This window comes from Callithrix jacchus, chromosome 16 (assembly GCF_049354715.1).
Source record: "Callithrix jacchus isolate 240 chromosome 16, calJac240_pri, whole genome shotgun sequence".
Taxonomy (NCBI): Eukaryota; Metazoa; Chordata; class Mammalia; order Primates; family Cebidae; genus Callithrix; species Callithrix jacchus.
This window is the reverse complement of record NC_133517.1, coordinates 92,586,448-92,603,851: the sequence shown is the minus strand read 5'-3', so window position 1 is coordinate 92,603,851 and position 17,404 is coordinate 92,586,448.

The following is a 17,404-nucleotide window of genomic DNA, read 5'->3' as shown; positions in this document are numbered from 1 at the left end:
CCTAGACAACTTCCAGAAAGCTGTGGCCCAGAACACCCCGATCCCACTCAGAACACTATTTATAAGAATGCCCCGTATGCAGTAGTCTTTACAGCTTTTCTTTTTCTCAAATGTTCTCTAGGCTGTGTAGATGACATTTATGCAATTCAGAGAAAGATGCCTCAACAGGATTAGTCAGCAGCAAAGTCCTCTGACGCAGCTTCTGTAACTAGTTAAAAATAGGAAAGAGGGTATTTTGCATAAGTCATCACCATTGTGCGGTATTAGAGAATTGACCACTTTTTTGGTTCCCACATCCTGTTACTTTATCTAAAAATAGATGAAAACCCTGTCCCTGAATTATTGGACAAGACCTTTTGCTTCTGTGGCCTCGGGGCTCAGTTCCTCCTTGTTCCACGCTCCTTTGGTCGCTTCCCTTCACCCCTGTCATTTACAATCTCAACTGTCAGTCTGGGGCTCAGGGTCTCTGCTTTCCTTCCGCCCTCGCAGAGGTTGCAAACCAGGGCCTAGAGAATTCAGGTGGATAATATGAAGCCAACCAAGGGGATGAGGGTAAACTAGACGATGCCTCATCTTGAAAGGAGAGTGGCTCTTACTAAATCTCTGACGGAACAACTGTTTTTTCCCAGAGCAGCCAAAAATCCAGATTGGTATGGGAACTTGCCTAATCTTTCAATGTTAGACATAAGTTAGAGTATTAATTTAAAAATGAGTGGAGGTCAAACCATAAGCTTTCAGTTTGTGACCTGCCCCATACCCTCTCTTATGAGGAAGTTGTGTGTTACCAGCTGTAAAATGAAATGCTACAAAATCGAGATAAGCCCTCTCACTTTTTCCGGTTCTGGATTTCTAATTTGGAAAGCGTATGGGATGATGATAGGAGTCCTGGATTCTGAATTTGGCTCTGCCATTTGCTAACTACGGAACTTTGGATGAGTTAGCTTCATCATTCTGGGACTCAGTTTCCTCGTTTTTTTAAAACGGGCAACTAGTGGCAATGACCTTGAGAACGCTATCAAGCTCTATTAGCCAGGGAGCCTGATAGATCTTCATCCTCATCTCCCATTTCTTGCCCTTCCTGATCTCAAAGACCCAAATATTTTCCTGATTTTCTCAGCTTACAAGTGAGCTTTATTTGTAATTATCTTGCTCTCTAACACCCAACCAATTCTGTTGCTGCAGCATCACTTGACGCTCCTCCCACCCCACAATGTTGGCTGTCACCATTGATTCCTTAACAAATCACTACATTTGCTTTCATCCCTACTCCAGCTTCTCCATCATCCCTCAGCTCTGGAGCCCCTTCTCCAAAAACAAAACAAAAACTAATTTAAAAGCACTTGGTTCAGAGCTTTTTCCTGGGAGGGAATTTACATGGAACATTTACAACTCCCATTACTTATCACAGCCCATCTCCAAATTGCCTGCTGCCCTTGTAGGCTAATGGGCATCTTTAAGTCACAAGCTGGGCACGAGGGGAGGTGGCTCTCAAGTGGCCCCTCATTAGGAAGTCCAACATTCATACCTCAGGAGGAGTTATAAGTATTTAGACACTATCTCAAATATAAGTCTCTAATGCCTTGTGGGCAACAATGTTACCACACGCCAGGAAAGGAAGAACTCTCTAGCATATATTTTTTTTTTTTCCTCACAAAAGTAGAGAAAGTTTCTCTCTCTTAAAAGTAGAGAAAGTGTTATCACCCAAAAAACAAATTCCTGTTTATCGTTGGCAGGGCTGAACCGTGAAGGCAGGAAGATTCTGGAGAATTCAAACCTCTCCCCTTTATCTATCTAGTTTTTCAGCTGGTGAATGTATTCAAGCCAAATTCAAGGTGTCAACAGTATCATGCTCCCTCCAAAATCTCTAGTGAAGAATCTTCTCCTGCTTCTTCTGCCTTCTGCAGTTGCTCACACTCCCCAGCATTCCCTGGTTTATGGTAGCATAAACCCATTTCTGCTTCTGACTTCACATGACAGTCTTCTTTCTGTGTCCAACGTTCTTTCTTCCTATAAGAACAGAGTTGGCCAGGCGCGGTGGCTCAAGCCTGTAATCCCAGCACTTTGGGAGGCCGAGGCAGGTGGATCACGAGGTCAAGAGATCGAGACCATCCTGGTCAACATGGTGAAACCCCATCTCTACTAAAAATGCAAAAAAAAATTAGCTGGGCATGGTGGCGTGTGCCTGTAATCCTAGCTACTCAGGAGGCTGAGGCAGGAGAATGCCTGAACCCAGGAGGCCGAGGTTGCGGTGAGCCAAGATCGCACCATTGCACTCCAGCCTGGGTAACAAGGGCGAAACTCCATCTCAAAAAAAAAATAGAGTTATTGGATTACAGTCCACTGGCATCCAGTATGGCCTGATTTTAATTTTATTATGTCTGCAAAAACTCTATTTCCAAATAAGATTATGTTTATAGGTACTGGGAGTTAGGGCTTTGTATTATTCCTTTCCCACACTACTGATAAAGATATACTCAAGACTTGGTAATTTATAAAGAAAAAGAGGTTTAGTGGACTCACTGTTCCACATAGTGGGGGTGGCCCCGCAATCATGGAGGAAGGTGAAAGGCATGTGTTACATGGCAGCAGATAAGACAGAATGAGAGCCGAGTGAAAGGGGTTTTCCCTTATAAAACCATCAGATCTTGTGAGACTTATTCACTATCGTGAGAACAGTATAGGGAAAGCCACCCCATGATTCAATTATCTCCCACCAGGTCCCTCCCACAACACATGGGGATAATGGGAGCTACAATTCAAGATGAGATCTGGATGGGGACACAGCCAAACCATATCAGGCTTGAATATATCTTTTGGAGGGGGGACACAATTCAACCTGGTACAGTGAACAACCAGCAAATAATTTCCCCTTCAAGAATCACACTATGTGCATTATGCAGAATCAACTCTTCAGAACATAACACTTACGAGTCGGTCATAGTGCAGCTGCACAGTCAGAATGAAACTTCTTTATCTTTGTGTGTAGCGCAGCTCTCAATGCAGACAAAAAAGGGCAGAAGAAATCAACATCACGTCTTTGATACAGTCAGAGAGAAGTTGTTCTAAGGAATCTGGGATTATACCTTAGCCACAATAAATGGTTTGCTACTTAGCGGCTCATTAAGCATTGAGGAAAGGACCTAGATTTGCTTGAGATGATGCTCAGGACCTAGACAGAAGACTTCAGCAATACATTGAACTGAGCCATCAGAGGCCATATGTACAGAGATATCAAATGTGGGAATCAGTACGGTGTTTTATGGGAAGGCACAGAATGGTGGTTAAGGACCTTAAGTGAGGAATAGGATCAGCTGCTGCACTGAGGGCATGCCTATGCACACGGGCTGCAAGTAGTATGCGTGTGGCAGATAGTTCTGCTAGAAGAGGTACAATTCACCTTGAAAAGAAAATGTGAGGTGATCCTCAACCAGCATTAGTGGCCCCCATATGAGTGTTTCTTACAAGTCTTACAGATTTTAGCCTGGGAGTGGTGGCTCACGCCTACAATCTGAACACTTACAGGGGCCAAGGCAAGAGGAGTGCTTGAGTTCAGGAGTTCAAGACTAACCTGGGTAATGTAGTGAAACCTCTTTTTTTACAAAAACTAAAGCAAGACAGAGCAAAATTTGCCAGATGTTGTGGCACACACCTGTAGTCCTAGCTACTTGGGAGGCTCAGATGAGAGGATCATTTGAGCCTGGCAGAGTGAGGCTGCAGTGAGCTGATTTTGTGCCACTGCACCCAGCCTTGGATACAGAGCAAGACCTTGTATCAATAAACAAAAACAAAGCAAAGTCTTAAAACTTTACAGTCGATGAAGAGACTATGGTTAAAAAAAAAAATACGCTATATGAATAGAGAATGGGTCAGCAAGATCCATCCTCATTAAAGGGATGAAAACCATGTTAGGGCCTTAGAAAACACAAATGGACCAGTCTAATAAAAATGACATGGTAAAACAAAATTAAGTGTTCACCGTGACTTTTGTTCCTATATTTGCTTGCGATGATGTTCAGGTCTTCTCAGTCTTGACAGTGAGACAGCAGCAGCCTGATGATGGCAGTGAACAGTGGGGACAGAGTCTACTGAGACGGGTGAAAGTATGAGAGACAGACATTATTTTTGAAACCAAATGCTTCTCCTAGAGATTCTTTTCAGGGCTGACTTTCAATATATGAGGAGAAAACAGTTTTGGAAAGAGTCAATGAAAATGACTGACAAGAAGAGGTGTTTCTTGGCAAGGAAGTTGTGAAGAAATACTATATTTCTAGTTTAAAATGCATTTAAATTCATTTCTAAAGTTAATTTCTGAGAAGACAATGTTCCCTTAATTTAAGGGATTCTGTATCAAGACTGGATGTAAATACGGCTAGGAATTGCCATGGTTAGAAATTTGGATAAAGTACAGCAGTGCCTGAGAACTAGAGGCCAGTTGAGAACGGCATAATGTAGAAGCACGTTGCCAGGGAAACGAGCCTCCAAGTGAGACACGACCATCCTGCGGGCGGACACCATACAGAGAGACAGGAGGGGACCAGGGACATGCTAGACGGCCAGGAGTCCTCAGGAGGGACAATGAGAGTCTGCCCATTAGCTCTCACCAGAAAGAAAGCCAACGGCTGCCAAAGCCACCAAAAAAGGGGAACACAATTCAGGGCTTCTTGGGTGTTTTCAATCTGACCGTATTCATTTGTCATTCATTTGTTGGTTTACTCCAACGAACACTGAGCCGGTGCCTTCTGTGTGCCGGGCACAGGCGTAGGGCTAGGGACTAAGGAGGCACAGGAGCTCACTGTCTCTGGTTGCTCTCTGGAAGAGCAAGACCTAAACGCAGCCACTGGCTCACTCCTGGGAATCGGACCTCCTTTTGCCCTGCAGCTCTGGTCCTGTTCCAGGAGGCCTGCCAGGTCTCCTTCCTGGCTGAGGGGCACCCGGACCACTGCGCCCAGGATTCCATCTCCTTCAGATCTGATCTTCTTGGCCTCCACCCCATCTTCATGGCGGGTCCAGCACCCGTGATCAGACGCCTCCGGGCTCCGCTGACCTCCTCCCACGCCCCTGCTGGGCTTTCCCAGAACTCGCCTGGAATGTCCACTTCATTTCACCATCCCGGTCCTCCCAGCCCCGTGCGTCTTCCCCATCGGTCCTCATGCTCAGTCCTAGCCTTGGCTTTGGCATCTTGCTCCTGGCTCTGGCTTTTGCATGTGATCTTCAATATGGATGAGATGGTGACTCATGGAAAATGCTCACATCAAAGCTGTTCCCCTAACCCCGTTCCTCTGCACATCCGCGAACATAACCTCCAGCTTCCTCCCGTGGGACCCAGCAACACCTCCTCCTGCTCAGTCGCCAGGGATAAACTTCCTGCTCAGATCCTAGTTATTTTCTCCATTCTTTAGCACCCTCTCCTCAACAGTGCCCTTCTGTTATTACTGTGATCTCACCAATCTATTTTTAAACCTTCCATTGCCTTTACAATCTTCCTCATGCTGCATCTTCTTTCACTACAAACCAACTTTTCTTCCAGAGCAACTGACACCGAGTGAAACGTTCATATTGTGATCACACTGCACTCAGATTGCTATATCGTTCACAAAGTTCCTCTCTTATAGACCTTTTAACAATGTGGTAAAGTAAGCAAGGCAGGTATTATCACCTCCAGTTGAGGATCAAGAAGTGAGGTTCAGAGAGGTTAAGTGGCTTCGTCCAGGCCGCAAGCTGAGAAGTGATGAAACCCGTCTTCTCACACTAAGTGAGGGCTCCTGTCCCTGTCACGTGTCATGTGGTGCTTGAGGCTGTGCCTTTTGTGGCACTGACTCTGCCCACACCCTGCCCCACTCTTGTTCTAAGACTTCTTCCTTTTTGGTGTGAAGCCAGCATCCTCCAAAGAATTTCAATAAACAGAAACACCTACTCATGCCTGCATTTTCCTATTTCCCATTAGACCAAGTGGCATAACCACACTGTCTAAGACCCTCCAGCTAAGATGCAGGATGCTCCATTTTCTCCTTTTTGCCTATAAACGAAGCAACAAAGAAATCCTGGGAGCCTCTCCTCTTCTCAGGAGCTCCCTTGAAATCCCAGCCCTGCCTGCCTAGCATTCCTGCCTGCACTCCGAGAAGCCTCTCCCTAGCACAGCGCTCCGAGGGCTGTGTCCACGTCTCCTTAATGTTCTGGAAACCTCTCTCCCTCTCCCCAGACCTGTGCAGGGCGGTGCATATCGATTGGTATGGGCGTGCTTGTTCTTTTAGGAAGGAGAAAGCAGGCCTTCTTGCAACAAGAAATCCCAAGACAAGAGAAATATTTACAGTGAGATTGGCCCCAAATTGTAAAACGACTCAGAGGATTGTAAACCACTTAAGAAAAGGAAATAGAACTTGGGGAAGAGGTGGGGGGGGGCAAGAGCGTGAACAACTCCCAGGGGGCCCGTCTGCAGCGGGAGGGGTGGGCAAAGGCAGGAGCCGCGGAGAGCAGTGGAAGCCGCTGCAGCGAGCAGGTGATGGCCGCGTTCCGCAGCCTCCGGGGGACTCGCGGGGCCGCTCCTAAGACAGATGAGTTGGAGACAGGCCCGGCCGGAACCTCGCTGGGTAAGGAACAGGACCCGAGCGCACTCGGGGTCGGGAAGGCTTGCGCGATTGCAGCCCCTTTCCAGGGCCTGGGCTGACTTAGGGAAACCGTGCGCGCTGGAGCCTCTGCAGTCGTCGTAATTCACCGGCTGGCGCCCCGTCCCGCCCTTCGCTGGCTGCAGGCTCATCCTCTCCTCGCCCACACACTTCTGACGACGCTCCTGTTTTCCAGCGAGGAACCCGCGGCCCGGAGTGCAGAGGTCCCTTGGCCCTGGCCTCCCAGCCGCTGAACGCTGCTTGTTGGACTCCCAAACGCTGTCAAAATGGGGCTCTCTTACCTCTCTCTGACATTTGATAGTTTTCAGAGCGATCTGTGCCTCACAACAACCTTGTGAGGAAGACTCCATGAATGCTAACCACCTCCAGTTGAGGAAATGGAAGCTCAGAGACGTTGCATGACTTCCCAAAGCCACGCGGCTTAGAAAGGGAGCAGAGACCTGCGCAGAGAGAGTTCCCTGGACACCGTTCTCAGTAGCCCGTTCAAGTCACATCTAACTCTGTGGTCACATCTCACGGCCGTGAGCAACGTCGCCTTTTGGAGGTCACTTCCCACAGAGTTTAATCTTGGAGAGCGGGCAGAGGATGGAAGTGGATGACCTCGGAGGCAGTAAGGATAGAGCACGCAGGGTGCCTTGCCCGGCACAGAGAAGTGACCTACAGGTTCTCGTTGAATTAAGGAATTGCTTTGATCCGGGAAATGCTCAGTTACAGAACTTAGGATAACAAAGCTGTCTCCTAACACAGTTCTGGTTCTCACGGTAGACGACTGCTGATTTCTAATGTGACTTTTTTACAGCCCCTAAAAGGAAGGACCTGGTTCTTTATCTCTGGGTAGAAAACTGAGGGACATCGCAGATGGGCTCCTGAAACCTTTTGCTGCCATTCGGAGACATTTGCCTTTCAACTGCCCTCTCTCCAACTTTCCTTTTCAACCACCTAAACTCCCAAATTCCTCACTTACATTAACCAATTTATTTTAAAATGGTTATGTGAAGCCTATTTCCTTTTTCTAGTTTTTTTTTTTTAAAATTGTGATAAAATACATATAAAATGTACTGTTGTAACCATGGCAGTTTTACCATGTATATTTCAGTGGCTTTTAGTACATTCACAGGGTTGTACAACCATCACTACTCTCTAATTTCAGAATATTTATGTCATCCCCAAAAGAAATCCCATACTCATTAAGCAGTCACTCCCCATTTCACCTTTGCTGCAGCCCGTGGAAACCACTAATCTGCTTTCTGTCTCCGCACATTTGCCTGTTTTTGATATTTCATAAAAATAGACTCACATATGTGGCCTTTTGTGTCTAGCTTCTTTTACTTAGATGTTTTCAAGGCTCATCTATGCTGTAGCACTCATCAGTACTTCATGCCTTATTTAATAGCTGAATACTATTTCACCGCATGAATATACCACATTTTGTTTATCTAGCCGACAGTTGATGGATATTTTTGTTGTTTCCACATTTTGGCTATTATGAATAATCCGCTACGAACATTCGCATATGGATTTTTGTTTGAATGCCTGTTTTCAGTTATTTTGGGAATGTCCCTAGGACTGGAATTGTGACGGTTCTGTTACACTGATTGAAGAACCACCCAACTGACTTCCACAGTTGTGCCTGTCCTTTGTCTGGCATCACCTCAGGCACTAGGATGCAACAATGAGTAAGACATAGTCTCTGCCTGGTTGATTTCATATCCCAGCTGGGGAGACTGCCACATGATAGGGGCAATAACAGGAGTGTGTAACTGCTGACTTTGTTCAAAGCCAACCCTTTGAGAGGTTCTGTCAAGGCAAGGACTCTGATGAGAAAAGTACTATGGGATATCAGAACTACAGTCTCTTGCAGAATATCTGTGGCCAGTGGTCCTCAGAATAGGTACCATGTCCCGTAGAAGCTGAGGAAGGACTGACACAGTCAAGAATTACTCTCCGGCTTCGAATAAGCATTGAAATAGGGAAGAAAAGATAACACCATTGATTTATTACAAAGTATACTTGCAGGCAGAAGAGAGGAAGGCACTAGGAATAGTAATTGTTGACAGGTACTGAGGGCTTATCAAGTGCCAGACGTTGTTCAAAATACTGTCATTTAAGCCTCATGAGTATCCAGTGAGGTAGACAAAATATCAGCATTGTAGAGGTAATGACATGGAGCCACAGGGTTTCAGTGGCTTGCTCCAGATCACACAAGGTGGGGCTGTGTAGTTGACTGGAGTGTTAGCAATCTCTGACCATTTGCTTCTGGTCAAGCAGGTGAGTGGGGAGAAGGTCGTGGATTTGAGAGCAGCAAATGGGCGTGGTTAGTGAGAAGATCAAACTGACTTAACTGGGGTACACATGGGTTCAAGAGTTTCAATTATTATCCTAGACTGAACTGTAGTTTTGTGGTCATTAGACTGAAATTGATTCTTAAATGCCAGAACAAGATTCCTATTCTCTTGCCATGTAAACATGATCATCAGAGCTATTGGATCTGGCCAAGATCTCACCTGAGAGAAAGAGAGAGAAAGGGAAGGGGAGAGGGGAGAGAATGAATGCACAGAATAGGTTTGAAGGGACCATAGGGGAAGGTTAAATAGAGTAAAGTTACTTTGTGACTGCACCCTGTTAAGCCCTGGTCATGTACGACACAGTGATTTACATTCTGGGAGCCTAGCACATAACTGGGAAGAAAGACAGAGTCAGCAAATGTTTACTGAGGAATTGAATGAATGATGTGCACAGTACTCAAAGGCACAGGTACGTCTCAGGGAAGAGACACGCTGCCAGAACTTGACACTGTTTCACATTTTAAATTGTATTTAGTTATTTGTACCCACCACATTTCAGAAAAGATTGGAAGAAACGCGATCTCACATCATCCTGACTTCATTGCTCATTGTTGTGGTTTCTAGGTTACAAAACTGAAGCACATTCAGTGGCAAAACTCATGGGATTATATTAAGGGCCTGGTAAATTGAGAACTTTTACATTAATCACATCTGCAGAATTAGGCACTACTGCTCAGAAACTGCAGTCTCCCACCAAGAAGAATTAGCCTTCAGATCTCGTTACTTAATAAATTAAAAGTTTTCCTCACCTGAGGTGTTGAATCTTATGATTATCTATAGGGCCACTATTTTCAGGTGACTGAGTAGTTTGGACTTCAGGAAATAAGCTCCCTCATAGAAATATTGAGAGCTGATTTCTATGAGCACTACTTATTGTGTGCTGCTGCTGTGCTGGGTGAATTATTTACACGCTCTTATTTAATCTTGAAGTGGATACTACAATGATTCCAGCTTGTAGGTAAGGAAATGGAAGTGTATTCTGTTTGGAGAAGGCTCACAGATCTAATTTTGGACTCAGCTTTCATCTCTCTGTGTTCAACACCCGTTTTGATCTCTCTGCTTAGATATCTCACAGGCATCTCAAATATAAGGTGTCCAAAACCTAGCCTCTGATCTGTCTCCCAAATCTGGTCTTATTTTCATTGAGAATGGCAGTAACATCCATCCAGTTTCAAACGCCAGAAAAAGAGGAATCATCTTTGGTTCCCTTTTCTCCCTGACACAGTCCTTTAAACATGTTTTTTTTTTTTTTTTTTTTTTTTTGGTAATTTAACTGATAAAATATTCCTCAAATGTCCCACTTTTCATCTCTACCACCACCACCACCACCCTTGTGCAAATTATCACTATCTCTGGCTTAGACATCCACAATGGCCTACTTTCTGGCCTGTAGTTTTCCATTCTGGTCCTCTCCAATTCATCCTTTGTGCTATAGCTCCAGTGATCCTTATGGAATCCTGTTCTAATCAGATCAGAATTCTGCCTAAAACCCTTCAAAGGCTTCTTACTGCTCTTAGGATGAAGAAAAACTGTCCTGGTTCCTCTAGGACCATCTCTCTCTTTCTCCGGCTTTCTCAATATCTCTCTCGCTGTCTCTCATCTTTCTCCTTCATTCTCTCCACTACCCCAGCCCCACACTTCAGCCTTCACTTCTTACTCACCCTTCCAGGTCCTCACCCTCCCCAGCATGGCCGCACACCTGGCTCTCTGCAGGAAGCCTTTCCCTCCCTCTTTTGCCTGGTTATCTCCTACTCATTCATCAGGTCTCAGCTCTTATATCACTTCCTCAGGGAAGTCCTCCCTGACCACTCCCCAGATCACCAAATCTTTTCTTTCAGGTTCTTGTTTCCCTGTATCCTCCTTCTTTGCAGTACTACAGTTATATATTGAGGCTGGCTTGTGACCAACGTCTGTTTTTCCCAGGAGAGCAGAAACAATGTTTTTTTTAAATTCACAATTTTATCCCTGGTGCCAATACTTGGCACATAATATATACTCAATAAGTATTAGTTGTCTAAGGGCAAGAGCTAGCAGTGAATAGGGGAGCAAGGAGGTGATCTCAGCGTCATATATCCTCTGGGCCTCCTTTTCCTCATCTGTGATAAGAAACGAAAAGGCCTTTCTACCCCTGAATTTCTTTCATGCTCTTATTTCTCATCTGAATAAAGTTTAAGTCTGAACTATGTTTGAATATAACGATGACTTCATCCAGCACAACTCTCTCTGTCTATTATAATACTAGTTTTGAGAAATAAACACTTTCAGTTTAAAGTTTGGTTTTTGTGAAAACAAAGTTCCAAAACATTTACAACTTTAGAAGAATGTGTTGCAGAAGTGTTTTATTCCAATGATTGCTGACATCTCATTCACCAGTAATTAGCCAAAATAATATATTTGGTGAGACTGAATGACTTACTGTTTAATTGGCTCATGAGAAAATTGGAAAAGAAAACAGTAAGGTCTATTTCTCAAGTAGTTTCGTAAATTACCTGAGCAACAAGATTGTGCTTCTGTGCACCTCAACGGTTAAAATAAGAAATAAGTCGTCTTTTTTTTTTTTTTTTTTTTTTTTTTTGAGATGGAGTCTAGCTTTGTTGCTCAGGCTGGAGTGCAGAGGTGTGATCACAGCTCACTGCAACCTCTGCCCCCTGACCAGGATCAAGTGATCCCCCGCCTCAGCCGCCTGAGTAGCTGGGATTACAGGTGCCCACCCCCACGCCTAGCAAATTTTTGTAATTTTAGTAGAGATGGGTTTTTCCATGTTGGCCAGGCTGGTCTCAAACCCTTGGCCCCAAGTGATTCACCTGTCTCAGCCTCTCAAAGCGCTGGGATTATAGGTGTGAGCCACCATGCCCAGCCAGAAATCACTCTTTAAGTCAGCATTTTAGTTCGTTCTCATGCTGCTAATAAAGACATACCTGAGACTGGGTAATTTATGAAGGAAAGAGGTTTAACTGACTCACAGTTCTGCAGGGCTGGGAGATTTACAATCATGGTGGATGGAAAAACAAACACATACTTTTTCACATGGTGACAATAAGGAGAAGTGCCGAGCAAAAGGGGGACAAGCCCTTATAAACCCATCAGATCTCATGAGAACTTACTCACTATCACAAGAACAGTATGAGAGTAACCGCCCCCATGATTCAATTACCTCCCACCACATGTGGGGGTTATGGTAACTACAATCCCAGAGGAGAGTTGGTGGGAACACAGCCAAACCATATCAATCAGGGAACCCACAAAAGTAAGCAGGAGGTAATAATCTATCTCTAGGGAACCTCTTTGTCTGAAGGGTTTATTTTGCCTTTCAGCTTTGGTTTTGTAATTGTACTACTGAGCAGCAGTGGCCATCAGCTGTGACTCAAAGGAGACTGGAAGTTTCTAAGATGACAGCAGATGGTTTTGTCCTGCTTTGATGCAGAGCAATAAGGCAGTCAAGCTCAAAGAAATAATAGTAGCTGTCATTGATTAAGAGCTCACTTTGTGCTCAGGGCAATGTTCATTGCTTATGTCTTAGTTTCTCCCCCAAACCCAGGGGTAGGTTAATATTATTGCCCTGTTTTACAGATGAGACATGTGAGGCTGAGCAAATTTAAGTGATTTGCCTAAGTTACACATGTGGCAAGTGACAGAGAGAAGTTTTGAACCCAGCCAGTTTGATTCTAGATTTTGTGCTCTTCACCCTTTCCTACACCACAGCTGCACCTCTTCCCTCAGAAGTGAAGAAAGGGAAGCTCAGAGCAGAGCTGTAACTTGGAGGAGCCCTACAAGCAAATGGTGCAGAGCGAAGACTAATGCCAGGTTTCTGCGGTCACGCCAACTCTGCATCATGGGAAGCGCCCCTGACACAGGCATTGATGGATATGGGACAGCCCAGGAATGGTGTGTCCTCATTGACTGCTTCAAGTTCAGTTTTCAGATGACTGGAGGGCCAGTATGGCCAGGCCCCCACTAGTCTATGATACTTTCTTGGCAGCAAAGTGACCCCCACCTGGAAAAGTAGCCCACTCAGAGGTCATTGGCACTGTGGGTCTCTCCCACCCACCACTCACCAGCCTCCATTTCCCACCTGTGCTCTTGACTTTGGGTTCAAGAGAGGAAAACATCAAATTTGGATTCCATCCTCTAAAATAAAATGTATAAAAAAAAAACAAGACAACCAAACTTCAGGCTGCTCCAAGAGAGACATCCATACCTGAAGGTTAGATTTCTCATAAGAAATCAAGCCTGCTTCCATAACTGCCATTAATTTCAGAAAATCATTTCTTACACTTTGGCTTTTTGTGCATTAGTAATTGGAGAAAGTATTTAGCAAGACTGTAGAGATGAGATGATACACGATCGCTGGTATTGTTGGGGGAGGCTTGGAAACTCTTTTTACTGAAAAGGCTTAATACACCTTGGAAACTCCTTTCCGTGTCATCCTGTGTATGCTGAAAAGTTAACAGTTAATGGACCTCCCTATGCCTGTTGCATCAAGTATACAGTGAGGATAATCTCAGTGCTTGCCTCATATTGTTGTTGGAAGGATCACATGAACTAATGTTTGTACAGTGGTAGAGGCTCATTAGGCGAGCCCTTAATGATTGTGAACTCCCGATATTTTCTTCTGAGCTCTAATGATGTTCAGGCAACTGTACATCATTCAGGAGTGGGTTATTTCCAAAGTCTTGACTAAGAGATACATTAGAGGGGTGATGTGGAGTCAAATGGACGAGAATTCATCTCCTGGGCCACCCACTGACCTGCCGAGTGCCTCTGGGCAATTACTTAACTTCTCTTAGCTTTCATTTTCTCATCTGTTTAATAATAATAATTAATAATAATATTACCCTCATAGGGCTGCAGAGAGAATTAAACAATGGCATCTATGCAGACCTTAGCACAAGTCTGGGCACCTAATAAAGGCCTAATAAATATTATCATTAAGACTCTATTGAGCACATTTATAGGTTTTATTAAAGAAAAAGCTAAGGTCCTATGTTCTTCTGAAGACTGTATCCTATCATAAGGCAGAAAAAAAAAACAAAAAAACCACTGCTTGAAAAAGCCCTGAATGCTTTCTCACTCCTGCACCTGGTTATTCAAGCTCTCCTAGGCCCACAGAGTCTCAGAAGGCCACTCCCAGTGCCATTTATTTATTTTACAATCACTATTGACACTAGGATGGCTCTTAAGACAAATGCAGTCCTGACCCCTGGACACAAATAATGATTTGTTGTAGTGTTATTTTTCATTCCTGAACTATTCATCTCCTCCTCCTCTGTCGTCTTCTGTTCCCAAGATTAATTCATTCCCTCATCAAGGATTTACTGAGCACTGTTCTGTGCCATTCCCTGTGCAAGGCATTTGAGGAACAGTGGCAGCCGAACTAAGGAGTTTGCTTCTGTGTTTTATAAACAGCCGGTGTTTAATAAATGATGGACACACTGCTCTGTGTTTCTTTTTTTTAAAACTTGTCCACAGATATTCTCCAAAAAGGAGTAAAGGGAGAAAGTGCATTTGACAAAAATAACCCTAATTAAATATTTGCCTTCAGGGGGCTCTGTGTGGGATAGATAGGTACAAAAAGACTGATAGTTGTGGTGGGGCAGGAGAAGGAGACAAGGCTGACTCTGTCTACCATTGAGGGTGAGTTGGGGCTTTGCATGTGCCATCCCAATGGGTCCTTTCAACCATCCCGTGAAAAGAAGGAATTATTAATTACTCCTACTTTTTCAATAGAGAAACTGAGGCTCAGGAAGTTTATCTATCTTGCTCAACTGGTTCCAATCCAGCTCTTGTGACTTTAAAGCCTCTACCAAGCTCTTGATCATTTCCCTACAGAATGCTGCATCATGCACAGAGAGAATGGAGAGAAAAGGGTCTGCCGTGGTCGTCTTGGATGCTGACATTGGGCCTGCTGCACCTGTACGGGTCCCTTGAGAGTGAGGCTTTACCCACCCCCTTATTTCAGTCTGTGCTCCTACTCACACATCTCACAGTGCTAGCACCTGGGCGCATGCCCACTGATGCTCTCCAGGCCCACCTGACACTCTCACCCTGTGCCTGGGCTCACTCATCCTTCCCATTCTTGGCCATGCTTCTGCAACTGCCAAAGGAGTTAGAACCACAAAGCATGCTGAACTTCTCCACAGAAAGAGTAACAGTCAACTTTGGCAGTCTTTGGGTAGCACATCATTTATTAACTCACTGCGAGGGCTGTTAACACAGTAATCATAGCTAACACTTCTTGACCACAAGACTGGGTTTCGTAACCCTCACAGCGTCCTTGTGTATTGGGCAGATACCCTTATCATTCTTCTCTCACAAATGAAAAAATAGAGGCTTAGAAAAGTCAATTAATTTGCACAATGAAAAGGAGCTCAGCCTCATTAGCGATCAGAGAAATGCAAATTCAAGCTTCAATAAGATCCCTTTTACATGGATCGGAATGGCAAAATTAGTAAATTGGACAATATCTGATGTTGAGAAGAATGTGGAGCAACAGAAACTCGTACACTCTCTTAATGAGGGCGTAACTCACCACTGTGGAGGACAATTTGCCAGCATTTAAGTGAGGAGAGAAAGGGCCCACCCTAGGATTCACCGATCCCACTTCTCTGTGCTGAAGGCATGTACCCTGGAGGAGCTCTCAGACTTGTCCACAAGGAAACCTGCACAGAAATGCCTATGACAGTGTTGTTTGTGATAGCAAGAGAATGGAAACAATCTAAATGTCTATTAAACAAGGGAATGCGTAAATAGATTGTGATGTAGTTATTACCATGGGATCCTACATAGCAATAAAATAAATAACCAGAGCCAGGCCTGTGAAAACAACTCCCAAACATGTTGACTACAAAAAAGCAGGAATCAATACAATACATACTACGTTGTGCTTTTATAAGATTTCAACTGTTGCCAACCTTTTTGGCACCACAGACTGGTTTTGTGGAAGCCAATTTTTCCACAGAATGGGGGTTGGGAGGGATGGTGTCTGGATAAAACTATTCCACTTCAGATCATCAGGCATTAAATGCTCATAAGGAGCACACAGTGTAGATTCTTGGCATGCGCAGTTCACAATCGGGTTCACACTATGAGAATCTAATACTGCTACTGATCTGATGGAGGTGGAGCTCAGGCAGTAATGCTCTTCCGCGCCTCACCTTCTGCTGTGCAGCAGACCGTTGTCCAAGGGTTGGAGATCCCTGACATAAAAAACCATGCTTAGAAATATATACATATGCAGCAAAGGTATAGGCTGGGCATGATGGCTCATGCCTGTAATCTCAGCACTTTGGGAGGCCGACGTGGGCGGATCACTTGAGGTAATGAGTTCAAGACCAGCCTGACCAACATGGTAAAATTCTGTCTCTCCTAAAAATACAAAAATTAGCTGGGTATGGTGGCAGGAGCCTGTAATCCCAGTTACTTGGGAGGCTGAGGCATGAGAATCACTTGCACCCAGGAGGCAGAGGTTGCAGTGAGCTGAGATCAAGTGACTGCACTCCAGCCTGGTTGACAGAGAAACTCCGTGTCAAAAAAAAGAAAAAGGTACAAATGATGGACACAGATCAGGACACTGGTTATCTTGGAACAGGGCAAATCACAGGGAGAGAAACACAGGGGACTTCAACTGAATTGGTAAAGTTTTTTCACACTGGGTGATAGGTTCAGAGATGTGGTTGTGTTAATTTTGATGCTTTTTGTATGTTTCCATAATCTCATATTTTAATTTAAAAAATTTCTCAAGGCCTTGTATTTAGTAAATAGAAGAGCCAAGTTTAGGGCCCACACTAAACACGTGATTCCCTCCCAATCCACCACAGTACCTAGGGAAGGAGGGAGGCAAAGGAAGATGAATACAGAAGGGGAATGTTACTCATTCCACCTGCTCTTTGTGCGAACCTTGAAAATGCAATTGTTAGTGACAGATCTTTCTTTGTATAGCAAGGCAGTCTTGAAAACTATAGTATTACATATTAATAGTTTGAATCATGTTTTTCCATTGCTTTATATTACTATTTAGACCTGTCTTTCCATAAAAATGTTGCGAGAAAATCTAATAAAAGAAACAAAGGAATTCCCACACTCATTTCTAATGTCCTTCTTGTTCATAAAGAATCCGATAGCTGTTTAATTCTCCCACACAGATCTATCAAATAGATAATGACCTGTACTCTCCATTTAAAGCAGCCTTACACTAAAATGCTCCACAAAGTTTGTCCCTATTTTGTCAAGAGTTCTCACTAACTCCATCTATGTGAATTTGAGAACTGAGCGGAAACTCCTTCACTTCCTCCCTTATCTGAATATTAGTAAATATCCATTGAATACCCATCAATTGCATGGTACTCTGCTAGATGCTGGTGAAATAATGGTGAAGCAGACAGGCCCTGCCCTGAAGAACCTTTCAGTTTCCTGGAGGAGACAGACAAGTAGAGCAGG